The 8,201-nt window shown below is 53.6% G+C and overlaps 1 long non-coding RNA gene across 1 annotated transcript; it reads right to left on the bottom strand.

The window, feature by feature from the left end:
• Positions 1 to 774: 774 nt before the first annotated feature.
• On the bottom strand, positions 775 to 6,960 carry LOC132652718 (uncharacterized). The gene is made up of 3 exons (XR_009590288.1): positions 6,857 to 6,960; positions 3,664 to 3,754; positions 775 to 1,830 (listed from the first exon to the last, which is right to left on the bottom strand). It is a non-coding gene; the product is annotated as an uncharacterized LOC132652718 (long non-coding RNA).
• Positions 6,961 to 8,201: the final 1,241 nt, after the last annotated feature.

Below are 8,201 nucleotides of genomic sequence, written 5' to 3' on the forward strand. Positions count from 1 at the left end.
CCTGCCTCTACCTCTGAATGCTGGGATTAAAGGCGTGAGCACCACTACAGCTGGCATAAACTGGTTTTTAAAACCCTCTTAACGCAGTGTTGGAATGGGACCCAACACTCAGTGTTGAGTAGCTCAGTGGTATCATGTATACTTAGAAGCAAACAAAAACCCTGGGGAATAAATAAAATACATGCAAATCACCAAACAACTCATTCAACTAAGCCTGTGTTTTATTTCTGTGTATGTGTGAATGTGGTTTATGTGTTTAGTCGGTCTCGCATGCTTGTGTGGGCACAGAGACCAATGGGAGGGGGCTGGGCTTCCTGCACTGTCATTTAGTGTTATTCCCTTGGGACAGGGTGTTCCACTGACTTGGAGCTAAGCTGGCAGTCAGCATGTCCCAGCAATCCTCCTGTCTCCACCCCCTACACAGGTAGAGTTACAGGTGTCCAGGGAGCCGTGTTCTGGCTTTTACATGAGCACTGGGTATCCGAACTCAGGTCCCTGAGATTATGTAGCAGGTGCTCGTACCCATGCGCCATCTCTCACCCCCTTGCTTATTGATTGATTGATTATTTTTAATGTCTATGTCTATGCTTTGCCCGCATGTATGTCTGTATCCTGTGTGTGGCTGGAGCCTAAGGAAGCCAGAAGAAGACACAGGATAGCCTGGAACTGGAGTTACAGATGGCTGTGAGCCACCACGTGGCTGCTGGGAATCAAACCAGGTCTTCTGGAACAGCAGCCACGGTTCTCACCTGCTGAGCCACGTCTCCAGCCCCTCATTAAAAACAATTAATTAAATTTGAGACAGGGTCTCACTGTGTAGCCCTGGCTGGAACGCCCGAGGTGGACCAGCCTGGCCTCGGACTCTGAGTACTGGGATCAAAGGCAGGAGCCACCACCCCTTGCAAATTTATTGATTGATGAAAGGATACACTGAACTTTTATTCTCTGCTTGTCACAGTATGTATCACTCTAAAGTTTGCTGACAAATCATACGTTTTTCTAACAGAATTAATTTAAAATTAAACATTATGACTTTCTTTGAAAGTGATCAGGTTGAAGTAAATATTTGCACATAAATTCAGGTTTATAGTCAAGGTAGAAGCAACCAGTTGGCTGCATTCATGGCTTCAGCCGGATGTGCCGTCCAGCCCCAGCTCCCCCTCCTGCTGCCCCTCACCAACCTAAGTGGGCACCATGTCAGAACACCCTGCCTGCCACATGTGAGAGGCTGGTAGCAGACACTGCTGTGCCCTTTGCCTCGCCCATAGAGGTCTGCTGCCCTTTAGACCCCTGACTCAGGGAGTCGGGAACTGCTCCTAAAGCCAGCAGTGACCAAGGAAAGCTCAAAAGAACGCTTGAGGCGGATGTGGGGAAGCCCAGAGAATAGGAGACCGCGCTGAGTCACCAGGCCTCAGGACCACCTCAGGGAGAAGAGAGCTGGGAAACGGCTGGCAGGCTCTTCAGAAGAGTTGCCGTTTCTTCAAAACTCCTGACGTGAACCAGCAGTTGCTTTCCAGAGCACTCCTCGGAGCCTGGAACCCGCTTCGCGTGCCCCTCTGTCGGCAGCCGCTCTGAAACGGCCTCCCTGGTAGTCTTATCTGTGGTGTCAGCCCTAGCCAAGGCTGTGTACAGCCCACCAGAAGCTTGGCCTGCCTAGAGCAGCAGGAGAGCACAGCCACCCGGGTGTGCTTCCTGGGCTTCATCTGCTCCTGCTGTCTTGGGATGGGTGGGGGTGGGCCCGGGCACCCTCGCACTCCTGGCCTTGTGCGGTAGGATCCGCTGCCGCTCGGCTCCATGGTTGTAGTGCCTTTCGTCGCTGTGCCCGAACACCTAGCAGAAACAAAATGGCGAGGGGCACAGGTTTGTTTCAGCTGGCTCCATACGTGGCTGCTTGTCCCCAGTGGGGACAGGCAGGTGCCTGTGGCAATGGAAGGAGGCCCTTCTCACCCGGGGGCAGGCAGGACATAGGGAGACAGGAAGGAACCAGGAGCCAAAATACTTCCCCATTCCCAACCTCCTTTCCCCCTCTAACTCCACCTTCTAAGGCAATGGTTCTTAACCTGTGGGTCTCCACCCCTTTTGGGGGTGACCCTTTCATGGGGGTCACCTAAAACAATTGGAAAACAGAGATATTTACATTATGATTCAAAAGAGTAGCAAATTATGGTTGTGATGTAGCAACAAACAATCTATGGCTGGGGGTCACCAGAACATGAACTGTATTAAAGGGTCGAAGCATGAGGAAGGTTGAGGACCTCTGACCTAAGATGACCACAACCTCCCAAAAGATTGCTACCAAGTGGGGCTCAAAGGTAGTGCATATGAGCCTGTGAGGAACATTTCATAGTTAACCGGTAATAGCAACCCTTCTACCCTTTGGCCTAATTACCATGAACTCAGTTCTGCTCAGGGTGGCCTTCTGCCCAGCTACAAGACACACCCCTCTGAAGGCCTTTGCAGCTTGGATAGGCCAGATAGCATGGCTCTGAGCCACATGGGAGGTCTGTCTGGGATTCTGAAAACACTCAAAGGGAATCACAATACAATACACAACATAAAGCCAAACCAACAAAGGTAGACAGAATGGCCCTGTGACCTGGATGTGATCCTCAGACCCCATGGAAAGGTAGAAGGAGAGAAATGACTCCACAAACTTGTCTTCTGTTCATCACAGGTACACCTTGGTACATGCACGCACGCACACTCACACACACACACACACACACACACACACACGATTTAAAAAATAATCAAAACAAGAAGCAAGCCTTTATGTCGCCTGGAAGTTTGGGATTATTTCATTAGGATTGGTGATTTTTTTTCCCAAGGTGGGGGACCAAAGTCCTCTTATTGTAGTTGGTTGGAGAGAGGTCTGGGGCCCAAGTCCGGATGAAGGCCATTTTACAACAGCCGTGCATCTTGCACAGGGCTGGAAAGAGAGCCTCAGCCCAGGAGTTATGAAAGCAGTTTCATAAGATAAAGCCTAAAGCAGGCCTCCGTGGCGGCCGTGATGGATGACGGCGTGCCCTTGTCTAAACAGCAGTTGGGAGGGTCATGCAGAAGGCAAACTTAATAGGTAGCTATTATGTCGAGCCGCAAAGAACTCGGAATTCCAGCGTGGCTCTCTGACCTCATCACCAACGCTTAAATCTTCTGGTGTTTTTGGATTCCAAAATGTATTCTTTCCACAGCTCTGCTGTAACTTTGTCAAAGAGAATGCTTCTAGAACCTTCCGTGAACAGGCAACGTGGCTCTGACAGAGGCGAGCCGTGGAAAGCACATGGGTTCACCCCACATCTAGAGCACAGCTGTGCACCCAGCAAGCACTGAAGCACTTAGGAAGTGGTCTTTTTTCGTGTTTAACTACTGTGTGTGTGTTTGTGTGTGTGTGTGTGTGTGTGTGTGTGTGTGTGTGTGTATACACACATACGTGTGTGTCTGGGGGGTGTACGCACGTGTCTATGGGTATAGGCTGGCGTGCTCATGAACACTAAAGACGGCTAGAGGAGGAAGCCAGTGTCCTCCATGACTCTGTCGTCAATGACACTGGAGCCAGGCTGGAGCCAGCAACCCTCCTGCAGATAGTCAGCCGTACTCGGGTTTCACAGGGATTCTGGGGATCCAAGCTGCGGTCCCAGAGCTTGCAAGAGCAAGCACTCTTACCTACTTAGTCATCCGGATGGTCACTCCTCACCGTGTTCACACATGGCTTCTTCCCTGTCTGTGTCCCCTCCAAGTGTGTCTTCCTCTGCTTCTAAAGACACAGTGTTACTGGTTAGGACCCACTTCCCCGGCCTGGGAGATGGTCTCGCTGATGCTGCAGAGCCTGGAGTGCTCTGCCACACCCATGATGCCAGCCTGGCTCCTGTGAACACCAGTTGCTCCCCCTCCTGGTCTGGGCTGGCCTCTGACCATATGCTGGCCGGATCCTCGTCCTCCTCTTTGTCTTCGTGTGCAGACCTGCTGCCTTGTCATCTATGGCTGCTCTGAGGTGGGCTCCTTGCTCCCTACCGAACAGGAGCCTAGTGGAGACACATGAAAGAGCTGGGCAGGCTGCTCCATGGCAGAACCTGGCGCAAGGCCCCGGGTTCCCCCCGGAGCTCTGGGGGTGGGGCTGGGCATGAAGAAGGCAGAGGCTAACCCCATGTTCAGAGACACAGCATCCTAATGTGTGTTAGGGACATAACATAAACCCTGCCCCAGTCATGGGTTGGAGCCTTCTCCTGTGTGCCTGATTTGGGATAGTGTGTCTAAAAAGGTGATGAAGGGAGAATGATGTTGTAAGGTTGGGGTCGTCTGGTTTCTGGATTTTTTGGGTGAGTGGTTCTTTTGAAACAGGATCTCTCTGTGTAGCCTTGGCTTCCCTGGAACTCACTCTGTAGACCAGGCTGGCCTCCGACTCACACAGATCTGATTGCCTCTGCCTCCTGGGCAGAATGCTGGGATTAAAGGCGTGTGCGTGTGCGTGTGCGTGTGCGTGTGTGTGTGCGTGTGTGTGTGTGTGTGTGTGTGTGAGAGAGAGAGAGAGAGAGAGAGAGAGAGAGAGTACCGCTGCCTTCTGGCTTACGGATGGGTGGGGTTTTAATCCGCTAGCCCCAGCGTCTTTAGAAGCAGGGGAAGAGACACTAGAAGGAGACACAAAGAAAAAGGTGAGGTAGCCAGCCGCTGGAGATCCTTCACTGGGGATCAGCCCCAGCTCCTTGATCTTAAATCTCCCGCCGGCATGGCGGCTCTCAGCTCAGCTCAGCAGGCTGAGACAGGAGAACTGCCTCTGGTTTGAGGTCACCATAGGCAGGGCCCTGTAGTGGTTAGGGCTAGTTGTCAGCTCAACAGAACCTAGGAGCCAGGCCTCTGGGCATCCCAGTATGGGTGTGTGTGTGTGTGTGTGTGTGTGTGTGTGTGTGTGTGTGTGAGCTGGATAGAGCCACTCTGGGTGGCACTATTCCCTGACGGGCTTTTGGACAGTCTAAATGAAGAAGGTACTGACTGACAGGAGCACACGTTCCTCCTCCTGAGAGGCAGTGTGACCAGCTGCTCAGACTCCTGCTGCCTTGACCTCTCTGACAAGGATTTGGAAGTAGGGGCCAAAGCAAACCCTTTCCCCTAAGTTGCTTTTTTCACAGCAATAAGGCAAAAGAGTGGGTCAAGCCCTGCCTCGGGGCTCGGTGGCACATGATGGCCTAGGACTTGGGCGGTGGAGGAGGGATCCTTGGACGCTTACGCTTCATTGCACAGCAGCTGAGGCCTCGTGAGCAGGCCGGAGGTGGGGAGGCCTGGGTTGGGGTTAGTCTGAGGCTGGCTCGTCGCTTTCCTCCCGTCGGTCCTAGGGTTTGAGCGTGACCGTGGAGGAACACGTTGGGGCTGCACACGCGCCAGGGGGGCACGCTCTGAGGCAGCTGGCATGCGACCGAGTCTGTTTGGCTCGAGGGAAGGAGGGGCAGGCGGGCCATTACGTGAAGGGCCACTGATAAGCGCCTCTCAGGCCCAACACCCCCCTGCGTGAGGTCAGGCCTCGCCAACTCTCCGTGGGGGCAGTGCAGATAGGAGCGTGTTTGCTCTGGGGTTGGTAAGCTCGGGTTTGCGGGGGTCCCAGGCCTCGGCAGGAGCACCGAGCTGCACCAGAGTCAGGACGCCCTGCCTTCGAGGGGACACAGGTGCTCTCCAGCTCGGTGTTACCTCGGGGGCATTTGGGGGAAATTGACTGTAATAAACCGCATTAGAGCACAGCTTCACAGAGCTTCCTTCCACAGACGGTGTCTGGGGTGCAGGGCTCCGCCCCGGCGAGCAGAGCTAAGCTTGCTCACTCGGTCATGTGGCCCAAGACATCGCTCCTGGCTCTGGATTCTCGTGACACTTAACTGTAGCTCTGCTTCAGCGTGATGGATGTTTAAATGGACAGCTTGCCACTCTATTTCTTTTTCATAATTTTGGCTTCTTTTCTTCCCTTCCCTCCCTCTTTCCTTCCTTTTTCTGTTAGTTTGACACAGGGTCCCTGTATAGCTCAGGCTAGACTAAAACTTGGGATCCCCTGTCTCAACTCCACAATCACTGATGGATCAGACCTCTGAAGTCTGAGAAGGGTGACGGAGAGGTGGCTCGGCCGTTAAGAGCTCCAGCTGCTTTTCCAGAAGACCCGAGTTCAGTTCCCAGCACCTACACTGGGCTCACATCAGCCTGTAACCCCAGCTCCAGGTGACCCGACACCCTCTTCTGGCCCACACGAGCACTGCACACATGTGGTGTGATTCACACATATAACACACACACACACACACACACACACACACATAAAAACATTTTTTTTTTTTTAAGTTTGAGGGGAACTATGAGTGACAGCTGTCCTGGTCATGCTGCAGACTAGGCAGGTAGAAGATACCAGACTCCCCACTTCCCTTCAAAAGAGACAGACACAGATCAGTTCCGGCTGGGACTGGATGCTGCACCAGGGGTCGGCTGAGGCAGAGAGAGAGGATTCGGGAATGGCAGCCGGTTCTCTGTAGAAAGGTCGGGGTGGGTGAGCCTGGTGGAGTTCCACAAAGAGGCACGAGTGCCCAGTACTCAGGGCCCTCCTCTCAGGCAGACATGGAGCAGGGGCGCAGAATGAATTTCCCTGGTGCCCCCAATCTGAGGATGCTTCAACCCCGGCCTCCCCCCCCCTAGCCTCCCCCTTCCCCAGCTTCCTCCCCCAGCCTCCGCTCCACCTTCTCCCCCTGGTCTCCTCTTCCAGCCTCCTCCCCCAGCCTCCCCTCCACCTTCTCCCCTTGACCTCCTCCCCCAGCCTCCCCTCCACCTTCTCCCCTGGCCTCCTCCCCCAGCCTCCGCTCCAGAGCCCGCCTCACCCTGGGCTGGGACTCACCTGGCTGGCTCTCCCCTCCGCCTGTTCCCTGTGCTCTAGATTCTGTTGGCTCGCAGCGAGGGTGTTCCCGGCAGCTCTTGTGCTTCCAGACAGGCTGCCATTTTTCGGCACTGCTGAGTGGGTGAGCCTAATTCTAGGGTGCAGCGGGAGGGGCCGCAACATGAAGCCACCCACACAGCCTCCACAGTCACAGCCAAGGCCTCAGCTCCCAGCTAACTCTACCCTGTGGGGCCTTCTGGTCTATCAGGATGAGAGAGGAGCTGGGATCACCAGGCACAAGGGGGACAGGGACCCCCAGGAGCAAGGGCCTGGGCTCCAGGAAGAACACCCTGACTTGTACACACACACACACACACACACACACACACACACACACACACACTGGTAGGTCAGGGAGAGGTTGAGAAGACAGGTTATCAGATGGTTAACCATGAGGAGTGAAAGGCTCATCACAGATACGTGAACCATTATGTCAGTCCGAATAGACTAACACTAGGCCGCAACTAATTTGAGACCAAAAATCTTAAGAGAAAAACATTACTGTATTAGTTTCATCAGTGAACATTTATTTGCATTAATACAGAAGGTTTATACCGTGCTCCGATAATTCGGATACTGGCGTCCACCTAACAAATTCTGCTGCTGCAGCACTGTGAGGGAGAGGCAAATCTGCAGAGAGGCACATTCCGACATCCGTCCTTCCTTGTGTGCTCGCTCACAGCGAGGCCCTTCTCCGTGAGTGGGCTGAGGAGATAGCTCAGCGGTTAAAACACTTGCAATGTGAGCGTGAGGGCCAGAGTCCAGGTCCCCAGAACCCATGTGAATGTCCCGCGGGTGTTAAGCCTGACTGAGACTCCAGCCTCAGAAGGCAGAGACGAGAGTCCCCAGAACAAGCTGGCTAGTGAGACTAGCGCAACAGCAAGCCCAGCTTCGCCTGAGAGAGCCTGCCTCCACGATGAGCTAATGGAAGAGTGGAGGGGAGATTCTCAACATCAGCACTTGGCCTACACACCACACACACACACACACTCACACACACACACACTCACATGCAAACAAAACAAACACACACGCAGATGTACATACAGGCACATGCAAATAGACACACGCTCACAAATACATGCATCCACAGACACAAATACACGTGCACACGCACAGGCACATGAAAACACTCACACGCACACGCACGCACGCAGACAAATGGGAAAGGGAAGGATAGCTGCACGGTGCTGTGTCTAAATGGTGGCTGGGGAACGCCTGCACATGTCCAACACAGACGCGGTGCGGTTTGTTTGTTTTTAAAATTCCTACCCAAGATCGCTAGGATCTGTGGCTGTGGCCCTGG

The sequence above is a fragment of the Meriones unguiculatus genome, chromosome 3 (genome assembly GCF_030254825.1).
Source record: "Meriones unguiculatus strain TT.TT164.6M chromosome 3, Bangor_MerUng_6.1, whole genome shotgun sequence".
Lineage (NCBI taxonomy): Eukaryota > Metazoa > Chordata > Mammalia > Rodentia > Muridae > Meriones > Meriones unguiculatus.